Source organism: Triticum dicoccoides, chromosome 3A, assembly GCF_002162155.2.
Source record: "Triticum dicoccoides isolate Atlit2015 ecotype Zavitan chromosome 3A, WEW_v2.0, whole genome shotgun sequence".
NCBI classification, from domain to species: domain Eukaryota; kingdom Viridiplantae; phylum Streptophyta; class Magnoliopsida; order Poales; family Poaceae; genus Triticum; species Triticum dicoccoides.
In genome coordinates, this window is record NC_041384.1 from 669,085,529 (window position 1) to 669,100,098 (window position 14,570).

Below are 14,570 nucleotides of genomic sequence, written 5' to 3' on the forward strand. Positions count from 1 at the left end.
TCGTGGCCTCCTGTTTTGTGTCTTGATGTATGGTCCAAGTCTCCTGGGTCTTGTTCGTTGAGAAAATCACGTTCACGAAGGTTTCATTCCGTTTGGACTCCGTTTGATATTCCTTTTCTTCGAAACCCTAAAACAGGCAAAAAACAGCAATTCTGGGCTGGGCCTCGGGTTAATAGGTTAGTCCCAAAAATAATATAAAAGTGGATAATAAAGCCCAATAATGTCCAAAACAGTAGATAATATAGCATGGAGCAATCAAAAATTATAGATACGTTGGAGACGTATCAAGCATCCCCAAGCTTAATTCCTGCTCGTCCCCGAGTAGGTAAATGATAAAAATAGAATTTTTGATGCCGAGTGCTAGTTGGCATAATTTTTATGTAACTCTTCTTAATTGTGGTATGAATATTCAGATCCGAAAGATTCAAGACAAAAGTTTATATTGACATAAAAATAATAATACTTCAAGCATACTAACAGAGCAATTATGTCTTCTCGAAATAACATGGCCAAAGAAAGTTTATCCCTACAAAATCATATAGTTTAGTCATGCTCCATTTTTGTCACACAAGAATGGTCTCATCATGCACAACCCCGATGATAAGCCAAGCAATTGTTTCGTACTTTAGTAATCTCAAACCTATAAACTTTCACGCAATATATGAGCACGAGCCATGGACATAACACTATGGGTGGAATAGAATATAATGAGGGGGCCGGGGTTATCTGGAGAGGACAAAAAGGAGAAAGTCTCACATCAACGAGGCTAATCAATGGGCTATGGAGATGCCCACCGATTGATGTTAATGCAAGGAGTAGGGATTGCCATGCAACAGATGCACTAGAGCTATAAATGTATGAAAGCTCAACAAAAGAAACTAAGTGGGTGTGCATCCAACTTGCTTGCTCACGAAGACCTAGGGCACTTGACGAGACCCATTGTTGGAATATACAAGCCAAGTTCTATAATGAAAATTCCCACTAGTATATGAAAGTTACAAAACAAGAGACTATCTATCATGAAGATTACGGTGCTACTTTGAAGCACAAGTGTGGCAAAGGATAGTAACATTGTCCCTTCTCTCTTTTTTTGTTTGGCCTTTCTCTTTTTTTTGTACTTTCTCTCCTTTTTTTTATAATTCCTCACTTGGGACAATGCTCTAGAAAATGATGATAATCACACTTCTATTTATTTACAACTCGATACTAGAACAAAGTATGACTCTATATAAATGCCTCCAGCGGTGTACCGGGATATGCAATGAACCAAGAGTGACATGTATGAAAGAATTATGAACGGTGGCTTTGCCACAAATACTATGTCAACTACATGATCATGCTAAGCAATATGACAATGATGAATATGTCATGATAAATGGAATGGTGGAAAGTTTCATGGCAATATATCTCGGAATGGCTATGGAAATGCCATAATAGGTAGGTATGGTGGCTGTTTTGAGGAAGATATAAGGAGGTTTATGTGTGAAAGAGCATATCATATCATGGGGCTTGGATGCACCAGCGAAGTTTGCGCCAACTCTCAATGTGAGAAAGGGCAATGCACGGTACCGAAGAGGCTAGCAAGGATGGATGGGTGAGAGTGCGTATAATCCATGGACTCAACATTAGTCATAAAGAACTCACATACTTATTGCAAAAATCTACAAGTCATCAAAAACCTCGGCACTACGCGCACGCTCCTAGGGGGATAGATTGGTAGGAAAAGACCATCGCTCGTCCCCGACCGCCACTCATAAGGAGGATAATCAAATAACACCTCATGTTTCAAATTTGTTACAAAACGTTTACCATACGTGCATGTTACGGTACTTGCAAACTTCAACACAAGAATTTCTCAATTTCACAACTACTCAACTAGCACGACTTTGATATTATTACCTCCATATCTCAAAACAATCATCAAGCATCAAACTTCTCTTAGTATTCAAAACACTCATAAGAAAATTTTACTAATATTGAATACCTAGCATATTAGGATTTTAAGCAAATTACCATGCTATTTAAGACTCTCAAAATAATATAAGTGAAGCATGAGAGATCAATAGTTTCTATAAAACAAATCCACCACCATGCTCTAAAAGATATAAGTGAAGTACTAGAGCAAAACTATATAACTCAAAAGATATAAGCGAAGCACATAGAGTATTCTAACAAATTCCAAATCATGTATGGCTCTCTCAAAAGGTGTGTACAGAAAGGATGATTGTGGTAAACTAAAAAGTAAAGACTCAAATCATACAAGACGCTCCAACCAAAACACATATCATGTGGCGAATAAAAATATAGCTCCAAGTAAAGTTACCGATAGAAGTAGACGAAAGAGGGGATGCCTTCCGGGGCATCCCCAAGCTTTGGCTTTTAGGTGTCCTTAGATTATCTTGGGGGTGCCATGGGCATCCACAAGCTTAGGCTCTTGCCACTCCTTGTTCCATAATCCATCAAATGTTTACCCAAAACATGAAAACTTCACAACACAAAACTCAAAGTAGAAAATCTCGTGAGCTCCGTTAGCGAAAGAAAACAAAAGAACACTTCAAGGTACTGTAATGAACTCATTCTTTATTTATATTGGTGTTAAACCTACTGTATTCCAACTTCTCTATGGTTTATAAACTATTTTACTAGCCATAGATTCATCAAAATAAGCAAACCACACACGAAAAACAGAATCTGTCAAAAACAGAATAGTCTGTAGTAATCTGTAGCTAGCACAAGATCTGGAACCCCAAAAATTCTAAAATAAATTGCTGGACGTGCTGAATTTATCTATTAATCATATGAAAAAGAATTAACTAAATATCACTTTCCAAATAAAAATAGCAACAGTTCTCGTGAGCGCTAAAGTTTCTGTTTTTTACAGCAAATGTAATAAGACTTTCCCCAAGTCTTCCCAACGGTTCTACTTGGCACAAACAGTAATTAAACACAAAAAACATAACCAAAATAGAGGCTAGATCAATTATTTATTATAAACAGGAGCAAAAAGCAAGGAATGAAAAATAAAATTAGGTTGCCTCCCAACAAGCGCTATTGTTTAACGCCCCTAGCTAGGCATAACAAACAAGGATAGATGTAGGTATTGCCATCTTTGGTAGGCAATCCATAAGTGGCTCTCATGATTGATTCATAAGTTAATTTAATTTTATTTCTAGGAAAGTGTTCCATGCCTTTCCTTAATGGAAATTGGAATCTAATATTTCCTTCCTTCATATCAATAATTGCACCAATCGTTCTAAGGAAAGGTCTACCAAGAATAATAGGACATGAAGGATTGCAATCTATGTCAAGAACAATAAAATCGACGGGCACATAATTCCTATTTGCAACAGTAAGAACATCATTAATTCTTCCCATAGGTTTCTTAATAGTGGAATCTGCAAGGTGCAAGTTTAGAGAGCAATCATCAAAATCATGGAAACCTAATAAATCACACAAAGCCTTTGGAATCATGGAAACACCAGCACCCAAATCAAATAAAGCATAGCATTCATGATCTTTAATTTTAATTTTAATAGTTGGTTCCCACTCATCATAAAGTTTTCTAGGTATAGAAACTTCCAATTTATGTTTTTCTTCATAAGATCGCATCAAGGCATCAACGATATGTTTAGTAAACGCTTTATTTTGACTATAAGCGTGAGGAGAATTTAGCACGGATTGCAACAAGGAAATACAATCAATCAAAGAGCAATTTTCATAGTTAGTTTCCTTTAAATCCATAATAGTGGGTTTAGCAACATCTAGGGTTTTAATTTCTTCAATCCCACTTTTATCAATTTTAGCATCAAGATAAAAAAAATCCGAATTCTTGGAACGTCTTCTAGGTAAAGGTGGATCATATTCAGTACCATCATTATCAAGATTCATATTGAAAAACAAAGATTTAATAGGGGACACATCAATAACTTTTAGATCTTCATCTTTATTTTCCTAGGAATTGGAAGAACACGCTTTAATAAAGGCATCTTTCATAGCACGCGTCCTAGCGGTTCTTTCCTTGCACTCATCAATGGAAATTCTCATGGCTTTGAGAGAATCATTGATATCATGCTTAGGAGGAATAGATCAAAGCTTTAAAGAATCAACATCAAGAGAAATTCTATCAATGTTCCTAGCCAAATCATCAATCTTAAGCAATTTTTCTTCAATCATAGCATTAAAGTTCTTTTGCGAAGAAATAAATTCTTTAATATTAGATTCAAAATCAGAGGTCATCTTATTATAATTTCCATAAGAATTGTTGTAGGAATTACCATAATTGTTAGAGCAATTACTAGGATAAGGCCTAGGATTGAAATTCCCTCTATACGCGTTGTTACCAAAATTGTTCGTACCAACAAAATTCACATCCATAGATTCATTATTATTCTCAATCAAAGTAGACAAGGGCATATCATTAGGATCAGAAGAAACACTCCTATTAGCAAATAATTTCATAAGTTCATCCATCTTTCCACTCAAAATATTAATTTCTTCTATCGCATGCACCTTTTTATTATCTAGGAGTTTAGTAGCTTCTCCTAAAGTGATTTCCATAAAAGTGCCTCCCGCGGTCGAATCTAAAAGATTTCTAGAACCAAAATTCAATCCGGCATAAAAATTTGTATAATCATCCACAAATTTAAACCATGAGTAGTGCAATTACGTATCATTAGTTTCATTCTCTCCCAAGCTTGTGCAACATGTTCATGATCAATTTGCTTAAAATTCATAATATCGTTTCTAAGAGAGATGATCTTAGCGGGAGGAAAATAGTTAGAGATAAAAGCATCTTTGCACTTGTTCCATGAATCAATACTATTTTAGGCAAATACGAAAATCAAGCTTTAGCATGATCTCTAGGCGAAAAAGGAAATAGCTTCAATTTAACAATATCATTATCCACATCTTTCTTCTTTTGCATATCACACAAACCAACGAAGCTATTTAGATGGGTAGCGGCATCTTCACTAGGAAGGCCGGAAAACGGATCTTTCATGATAAGATGCAGCAAAGCAGTATTAATTTCACAAGATTCAGCATCAGTAAGAGGAGCAATCGGAGTGCTAATAAAATCATTGTTGTTGGTATTGGTGAAGTCACACAATTTAGTGTTATCTTGAGCCATCGTGACAAACAAGCAAACTAAGACACAAGCAAACAAAAAGCAAGCGGCAAATAGAGGCAAATAGAGAAAGAGAGGGAGGATAGAGAGAGAGGGCGAATAAAACAGCAAGGGTGAAGTGGGGGAGAGGAAAACGAGAGGCAAATGGCAAATAATGTAATGCGGGAGATAAGGGTATTTGATGGGTACTTGGTATATTGACTTTTGCATAGACCTCCCCGGCAACGGCGCCATAAATCCTTCTTGCTACCTCTTGAGCACTGCGTTGGCTTTCCCCGAAGAGGAAGGGATGATGCAACAAAGTAGCGTAAGTATTTCCCTCAGTTTTTGAGAACCAAGGTATCAATCCAATAGGAGGCTACGCGCGAGTCCCTCGCACCTGCACAAAACAAATAAATCCTCGCAACCAACGCGATAAGGGGTTGTCAATCCCTACACGGCCACTTACGAGAGTGAGATATGATAGATATGATAAGATAATATTCTTGGTATTTTTGTGATAAAGATGCAAAGTAAAATAAAAGCAAAGTAAAAAGCAAGGAAATAACTAAGTAGTAGGAGATTAATATGATGAAGATAGACTCGGGGGCTATAGGTTTCACTAGTGGCTTCTCTCGAGAGCGTAAGTGTTCTACGGTGGGTGAACAAATTACTGTTGAGCAATTGATAGAATTGAGCATAATTATGAGAATATCTAGGCATGATCATGTATATAGGAATCACGACCGAGACAAGTAGACCGACTCCTGCCTGCATCTACTACTATTACTCCACTCATCGACCGCTATCCAACATGCATCTAGAGTATTAAGTTAATTAAAAACAGAGTAAGGCCTTAAGCAAGATGACATGATGTAGAGGGATAAACTCATGCAATATGATGAAAACCCCATCTTTTTATTCTTGATGGCAACAATACAATACGTGCCTTACTGCCCCTACTGTCATTGGGAAAGGACACCGCAAGATTGAACCCAAAGCTAAGCACTTCTCCCATTGCAAGAAAGATCAATCTAGTAGGGCAAACCAAACTGATAATTCGAAGAGACTTGCAAAGATAGCCAATCATACATAAAAGAATTCAAAGAAGATTCAAATATTGTTCATAGATAGACTTGATCATAAACCCACAATTCATCGGTCTCAACAAACACACTGCAAAAAGAAGATTACATCGAATACATCTCCACAAGAGAGGGGGAGAACATTGTATTGAGATCCAAAAAGAGAGAAGAAGCCATCTAGCTACTAACTATGGACATGTAGGTCCGAGGTGAACTACTCACACTTCATCGGATGGGCTATGGTGTTGATGTATAAGCCCTCCGTGATCGATGCCCCCTCCAGCGGAGCTCCGGAACATGCCCCAAGACGGGATCTCATGGATACAGAAAGTTGCGGTGGTGGAATTAGGGTTTTGGCTCCGTATCTGATCGTTTGGGGGTACGTAGGTATATATAGGAGGAAGGAGTACGTCGGTGGAGCAACAGGGGGCCCACGAGGGTGGAGGGCGCGCCCCCAACCTCGTGGCCTCCTCTTTAGTGTCTTGACGTAGGGTCCAAGTCTCCTGGGTCTTGTTCGTTGAGAAAATCACGTTCCCGAAGGTTTCATTCCATTTGGACTCCGTTTGATATTCCTTTTCTTCGAAATCCTATAACAGGCAAAAAACAACAATTCTGGGCTGGGCCTCCGGTTAATAGGTTAGTCCCAAAAATAATATAAAAGTTGATAATAAATCCCAATAATGTCCAAAACAATAGATAATATAGCATGGAGCAATTAAAAATTATAGAGACGTTGGAGACGTATCGGAAAGGGTGATGCAGCAGAGCAGCATAAGTATTTCCCTCAGTTTTTGAGAACCAAGGTATCAATCCAGTAGGAGGCCAGGCATGAGTCCCTCGCACCTACACGAACAAATAAACTCCTCGCAACCAACGCGATAAAGGGGTTGTCAATCCCTTCACTATCACCTACGAGAGTGAGATCTGATACATATGGTAAGATAATATTTTTGGTATTTTTATGATAAAGAGAAATAAATATGCAAGTAAAATAAATGGCAAAGGAAATAACTAAGTATTGGAAGATTAATATGATGGAAAATAGACCCGGGGGCCATAGGTTTCACTAGTGGCTTCTCTCGAGAGCATAAGTATTACGGTGGGTAAACAAATTACTGTTGAGCAATTGAAAGAATTGAGCATAGTTATGATAATATCTAGGTATGATCATGTATATAGGCATCACGTCCGAGACAAGTAGACCGACTCCTGCCTGCATATACTACTATTACTCCACACATCATCGTTATCCAGCATGCATCTAGAGTATTAAGTTCAAGAGAACAGAGTAACGCTTTAAGAAAGATGACACGATGTAGAGGGATAAACTCATGCAATATGATATAAACCCCATCTTGTTATCCTCGATGGCAACAATACAATACGTGCCTTGCTGCCCTACTGTCACTGGGAAAGGACACCGCAAGATTGAACCCAAAGCTAAGCACTTCTCCCATTGCAAGAAAGATCAATCTAGTAGGCCAAACCAAACTGATAATTCGAAGAGACTTGCAAATATAACCAATCATACATAAAATAATTCAGAGAAGATTCAAATATTGTTCATAGATAAACTTGATCATAAACTCACAATTCATCTATCTCAACAAACACACCGCAAAAGAAGATTACATCGAATAGATCTCCACAAGGGAGGGGGAGAACTTTGTATTGAGATCCGAAAAGAGAGAAGAAGCCATCAAGCTAACAACTATGGACCCAAAGATCTGAAGTAAACTACTCACACTTCACCGGATAGGCTATGGTGTTGATGTAGAAGCCCTCCATGATCGATACCCCCTCCGGCGGAGCTTCGGAAAAGGCCCCAAGATGGGATCTCGTGGTTACAGAAAGTTACAGCGGTGGAATTAGGTTTTTGGCTTCGTATCTGGTAGTTTGGGGGTACGTAGGTATATATAGGAGGAAGGAGTATGTCAGTGGAGCAACGTGGGCTGCCTAGGGGGGGTAGGCGTTCCCCCCTACCTCATGCCCTCCTGGTTGCTTTCTTGACATAGGGTCCAAGTCCTCTGGATCATGCTCGTTCCAAAAATCACGTTCCCGAAGGTTTCATTCGGTTTGGACCTCGTTTGATATTCTTTTTCTGCGAAACCATAAAATAGGCAAAAAATAGCAATTCTGGGCTGGGCCTCTAGTTAATACGTTAGTCCCAAACATAATATAGAAGTGTATAATAAAGCCCAATAATGTCCAAAACAGGATATAATATAGCATGGAACAATCAAAAATTATAGATACGTTGGAGACGTATCAAGCATCCCCAAGCTTAATTCCTGCTCGTCCTCGAGTACGTAAATGATAAAAACAGAATTTTTGATGTGGAATGCTACTTGGCATAATTTCAATGTAATTCTTCTTAATTGTGGTATGAATATTCAGATCCGAAAGATTCAAGACAAAAGTTCAATATCGACATAGAAATAATAATACTTCAAGCATACTAACTAAGCAATTATGTCTCTTCAAAATAACATGGCCAAAGAAAGTTATCCCTAAAAAATCATATAGTCTGGCTATGCTCCATCTTCACCACACAAAGTATTTAAATCATGCACAACCCCAATGACAAGCCAAGTAATTGTTTCATACTTTTAGTGTTCTCAAACTTTTTCAATCTTCACGCAATACATGAGCAAGAGCCATGGAATAGCACTATAGGTGGAATAGAATGGTGGTTGTGGAGAAGACAAAAAGGGGGAAGATAGTCTCACATCAACTAGGCATATCAACAGGCTATGGAGATGCCCATTAATAGATATCAATGTGAGTGAGTAGGGATTGCCATGCAACAGATGCACCAGAGCTATACGTATATGAAAGCTCAACAAAAAGAACTAAGTGGGTGTGCATCCAACTCGCTTGCTCACGAAGACCTAGGGCATTTTAAGGAAGCCCATCATTGGAATATGCAAGCCAGTTCTATAATGAAAAATTCCCACTAGTATATGAAAGTGATGACATAGGAGACTCTCTATGAAGATCATGGTGCTACTTTGAAGCACAAAGTGTGGTAAAACGATAGTAACATTGTCCCTTCTCTCTTTTTCTCTCATTTTTTATTTGGGCCTTTTCTCCTTTTATGGCCTCTTTTTTTAGTCCAGAGTCTCATCCCGACTTGTGGGGGAATCATAGTCTCCATCATCCTTTCCTCACTTGGGAAAATGCTCTAAAAATGATGGTCATCACACTTTTTATTTACTTACAACTCAACAATTACAACTCAATACTTAGAACAAAATATGACTCTATGTGAATGCCTCCGATGGTGTACCGGGATGTGCAATGATGCATGAGTGACATGTATGAAAGAATTATGAACGGTGGCTTTGCCACAAATACAATGTCAACTACATGATCATGCAAAGCAATATGACAATGGTGGAGCGTGTCATAGCAAACGGAAAAGTGGAAAGTTGCATGGCAATATATCTCGGAATGGCTATGGAAATGCCATGATAGGTAGGTATGGTGGCTGTTTTGAGCAAGGTATATGGTGGTTGTATGATACCGGCGAAAGGTGTGCGGTATTAGAGAGGCTAGCAATGGTGGAAGGGTGAGAGTGCGTATAATCCATGGACTCAACATTAGTCATAAAGAACTCACATACATATTGCAAAAATCTACAAGCTATCAAAGAAAAGTACTACGCGCGTGCTCCTAGGGGGATAGATTGGTAGGAAGAGACCATCGCTCGTCCCCGACCACCACTCATAAAGACAATCAATAAATAAATCAAGCTCCGACTTCATCACATAAAGGCTCACCATACGTGCATGCTACGGGAATCACAAACTTCAACACAAGAATTCATCAAATTCACAACTACTAAACAAGCACGACTCTAATATCACCATCTCCATATCTCAAAACAATTATCAAGTATCAAACTTCTCTTAGTATTCAACACACTCATAAGAAAATTTTATTATTAATCTTGAATGTCTAACATAATTAAAGCAATTTACCATGCTGTTTTGTAGGACTCTCAAAATAATCTAAGTGAAGCATGAGAGAACAAAAGTTTCTATAAAACAAATCCACCATCATGCTCTAAAAGATATAAGTGAAGCACTAGCGCAAAAACTATATAACTCAAAAGATATAAGTGAAGCACATAGATTATTCTAACAATTTCCGAACCATGTGTGTCTCTCTCAAAAAGGTGTGTGCAGCAAGGATGATTGTGGAAAACTAACAAATAAAGACTCAAATAATACAAGACGCTCCAAGTAAAACACATATCATGTGGTAAATGAAAATATAGCTCCAAGTAAAGTTACCGATAGAAGTAGACGAAAGAGGGGATGCCTTCCGGGGCATCCCCAAGATTTGACTTTTAGGTGTCCTTAGATTATCTTGGGGGTGCCATGGGAATCCCCAAGCTTAGGCTCTTGCCACTCCTTGTTCCATAATCCATCAAATCTTTACCCAAAACATGAAAACTTCACAACACAAAACTTAAAGTAGAAAATCTCGTGAGCTCCGTTAGCGAAAGAAAAGAAAACACCACTTCAAGGTACTGTAGTGAACTCATTCTTTATTTATATTGGTGTTAAACCTAATGTATTCCAACTTATCTATGGTTTATAAACTATTTCACTATCCATAGATTCATCAAAATAAGCAAACAACACATGGAAAACAGAATCTGTCAAAAACAGAACAGTCTGTAGTAATCTGCATCTAACGAAGGTTATGTAACCCCAAAAATTCTAAAATAAATTGCTGGACATGAGGAATTTATCTATTAATAATATGCAAAAATAATTAACTAAATATCACTTTCCAAAAAAATGGCAGCAGTTCTCGTGAGCGCTAAAGTTTCTGTTTTTTACAGCAAGATTAAAAAGACTTTCCCCAAGTCTTCCCAACGGTTCTACTTGGCACAAACAATAATTAAACACAAAAAACACAACCAAAAAAGAGGCTAGATAAATTAGTTATTACTAAACAGGAGCAAAAGGCAAGGAATAAAAATAAAATTGGGTTGCCTCCCAACAAGCGCTGTCGTTTAACGCCCCTAGCTAGGCATGAAAGCAAGGATAGATCTAGGTATTGCCATCTTTGGAAGGTAATCCATAAGTGGCTCTCATAATAGATTCATAAGGTAATTTTATTTTATTTCTAGGGAAGTGTTCCATGCCTTTCCTTAATGTAAATTGGAATCTAATATTCCCGTCCTTCATATCAATAATTGCACCAATCGTTCTAAGGAAAGGTCTACCAAGAATAATAGGACATGAAGGATTGCAATCTATGTCAATAACAACAAAATCCACGGGTACATAATTCCTATTTGCAACAATAAGAACATCATTAATTCTTCCCATAGGTTTCTTAATAGTGGAATCTGCAAGGTGCAAGTTTAAAGAGCAATCATCAAAATCACGGAAACCTAGCAAATCACACAAAGTCTTTGTAATCATGGAAACACTAGCACCCAAATCTCACAAAGCATAGCATTCATGATCTTTAATATTAATTTTAATAGTAGGATCCCACTCATCATAAAGTTTTCTAGGGATAGAAACTTCCAACTCATGTTTTTTCTTCATAAAATTGCATCAAAGCATCAATGATATGTTTGGTAAAGGCTTTATTTTGACTATAAGCATGAGGAGAATTTAGCACGGATTGCAACAAGGAAATACAATCTATCAAAGAGCAATTATCATAATTAAATTTCTTGAAATCCAAAATAGTGAGTTCATTCATATTTAAAGTTTTGACTTCTTCAATCCCACTTTTAACAATTTTAGCATCAAGATCTAAAGACTCCGAATTTTTGGAACGCCTTCTAGGTAAAGGTGGATCATATTCAGTTCCATCATTATCAAGATTCATATTACATAACAAAGATTTAATAGAGGACACGTCAATAACTTTCAGATCTTCATCTTTGTCTTCCATTTTTTTCCGGCTTAGCGACCATCTTATTAACTAAGGTGGCTTGCTTATCCGAAACTTCAGCTATCAACTTCTAAAGATGACCAATATGAGATTTCAAACCATCAAATTCTTTAGACATATCATCGAGATCTTTATTCATATAAACCATAAAGCTTTTTTGTTCTTTAAGCTCATTTCTAAAGAAATTATTATGCTCAAATTGTAAGACCATAAAACTCCTGACGTTGCTTTCGATCTCTTCTAACCTTTTAAGGTGAAGATCACCAAATCTAGATAAAGCCATCGTGGCAAGCAAGCAATCCGACACACAAGCAAACAAGAAACGGGCAAAAAGAGGCGAATAGAGAAAGAGAGGGAGGATGGAGAGAGAGGGCGAATAAAACTGCAAGGGTGAAGTGGGGGGAGAGGAAAACGAGAGGCAAATGGCAAATAATGTAATGCGGGAGATAAGGGTTTGTGATGGGTACTTGGTATGTTGACTTTTGCGTAGACTCCCCGGCAACGGCGCTAGAAATCCTTCTTGCTACCTCTTGAGAACTGCGTTGGTTTTCCCTTGAAGAGGAAAGGGTGATTCAGCAGAGCAACGTAAGTATTTCCCTCAGTTTTTGAGAACCAACGTAAGTAGGAGGCCACGCACGAGTCCCTCGCACCTACACAAACAAATAAACTCCTCGCAACCAACGCGATAAAGGGGTTGTTAATCCCTTCATGGTCACCTACAAGAGTGAGATCTCATAGATATGATAAGATAATATTTTTGGTATTTTTATGATAAAGAGAAATAAAGATGCAAGTAAAATAAATGGCAAAGGAAATAACTAAGTATTGGAAGATTAATATGATGGAAAATAGACCCGGGTGCCATAGGTTTCACTAGTGGCTTCTCTCAAGAGCACAAGTATTACGCTGGGTAAACAAATTACTGTTGAGCAATTGAAAGAATTGAGCATAGTTATGAGAATATCTAGGTATGATCATGTACGTAGGCATCACGTCCGAGACAAGTAGACCGACTCCTGCCTGCATCTACTACTGTTACTCCACATATCGACCGCTATCCAGCATGCATCTAGAGTATTAAGTTCAAGAGAACAGAGTAACGTTTTAAGCAAGATGACATGATGTAGAGGGATAAACTCATGCAATATGATATAAACCCCATCTTGTTATCCTTGATGGCAACAATACAATACGTGCCTTGCTGCCCCTACTGTCACTGGGAAAGGACACCGCAAGATTGAACCCAAAGCTAAGCACTTATCCCATTGCCGAAAGATCAATCTAGTAGGCCAAACCAAACTGATAATTCAAAGAGACTTGCGAAGATAACCAATCATACATAAAACAATTCAGAGAAGATTCAAATATTGTTCATAGATAAACTTGATCATAAACTCACAATTCATCGATCTCAACAAACACACCGCAAAAGAAGATTACATCAAATAGATCTCCACCAGAGAGGGGGAGAACTTTCTATTGAGATCCAAAAAGAGAGAATAAGTCGTCTAGCTAATAACCATGGACCCGAAGGTCCGAAGTAAACTACTCACACTTCATGTGAGAGGGTATGGTGTTGATGTAGAAGCCCTCCGTGATCGATACCCCCTCCGGCGGCGCTCCGGAAATGGCCCCAAGATGGGATCTCGTGGATACAGAAAGTTACGACCCCACGATAGTGGAGGGTGCGCCTAGGGGGGGTAGGCGCGCCCCCTACCTCGTGCCCTCCTGGTTGCTTTCTTGACGTAGGGTCCAAGTCCTCTAGATCATGTTCGTTCCAAAAATCACGTTCCCGAAGGTTTCATTCCGTTTGGACTCTATTTGATATTCTTTTTCTGCGAAACCCTAAAATAGGAAAAAAAACCAGCAATTCTAGGCTGGGCCTCCGGTTAATAGGTTAGTCCCAAAAATAATATAAAAGTGTATAATAAAGCCCAATAATGTCCAAAACAGGATATAATATAGCATGGAACAATAAAAAATTATAGATACGTTGGAGACGTATCATCAACTTCAATACCTCTTTCAAAAATTTTATGCCCCAAGGCAATACCTTCATTAACCATAAAGTGGCACTTCTCCCAGTTCAAGACAAGGTTAGTTTCTTCACATCTCTGCAAAACTCGATCAAGGTTGCTCAAGCAATCATCAAAAGAGGATCCATAAACGGAGAAATCGTCCATGATAACCTCACAAATCTTTTCACAAAAGTCAGAGAATATAGCCATCATGCATCTTTGAAAGATAGCAGGTGCATTACATAAACCAAAAGGCATACGTCTATAAGCAAAAGTACTGAAAGGGCAAGTAAAAGTGGTCTTTTCTTGATCATCAGCTGACACAGGTATTTGAGAGAAGCCAGAGTAACCATATAGAAAGCAAAAATGTGTATGTTTGGATAATCTTTCTAGCATTTGGTCAATGGAAGGCAAAGGGTAATGTTCTTTTTTAGT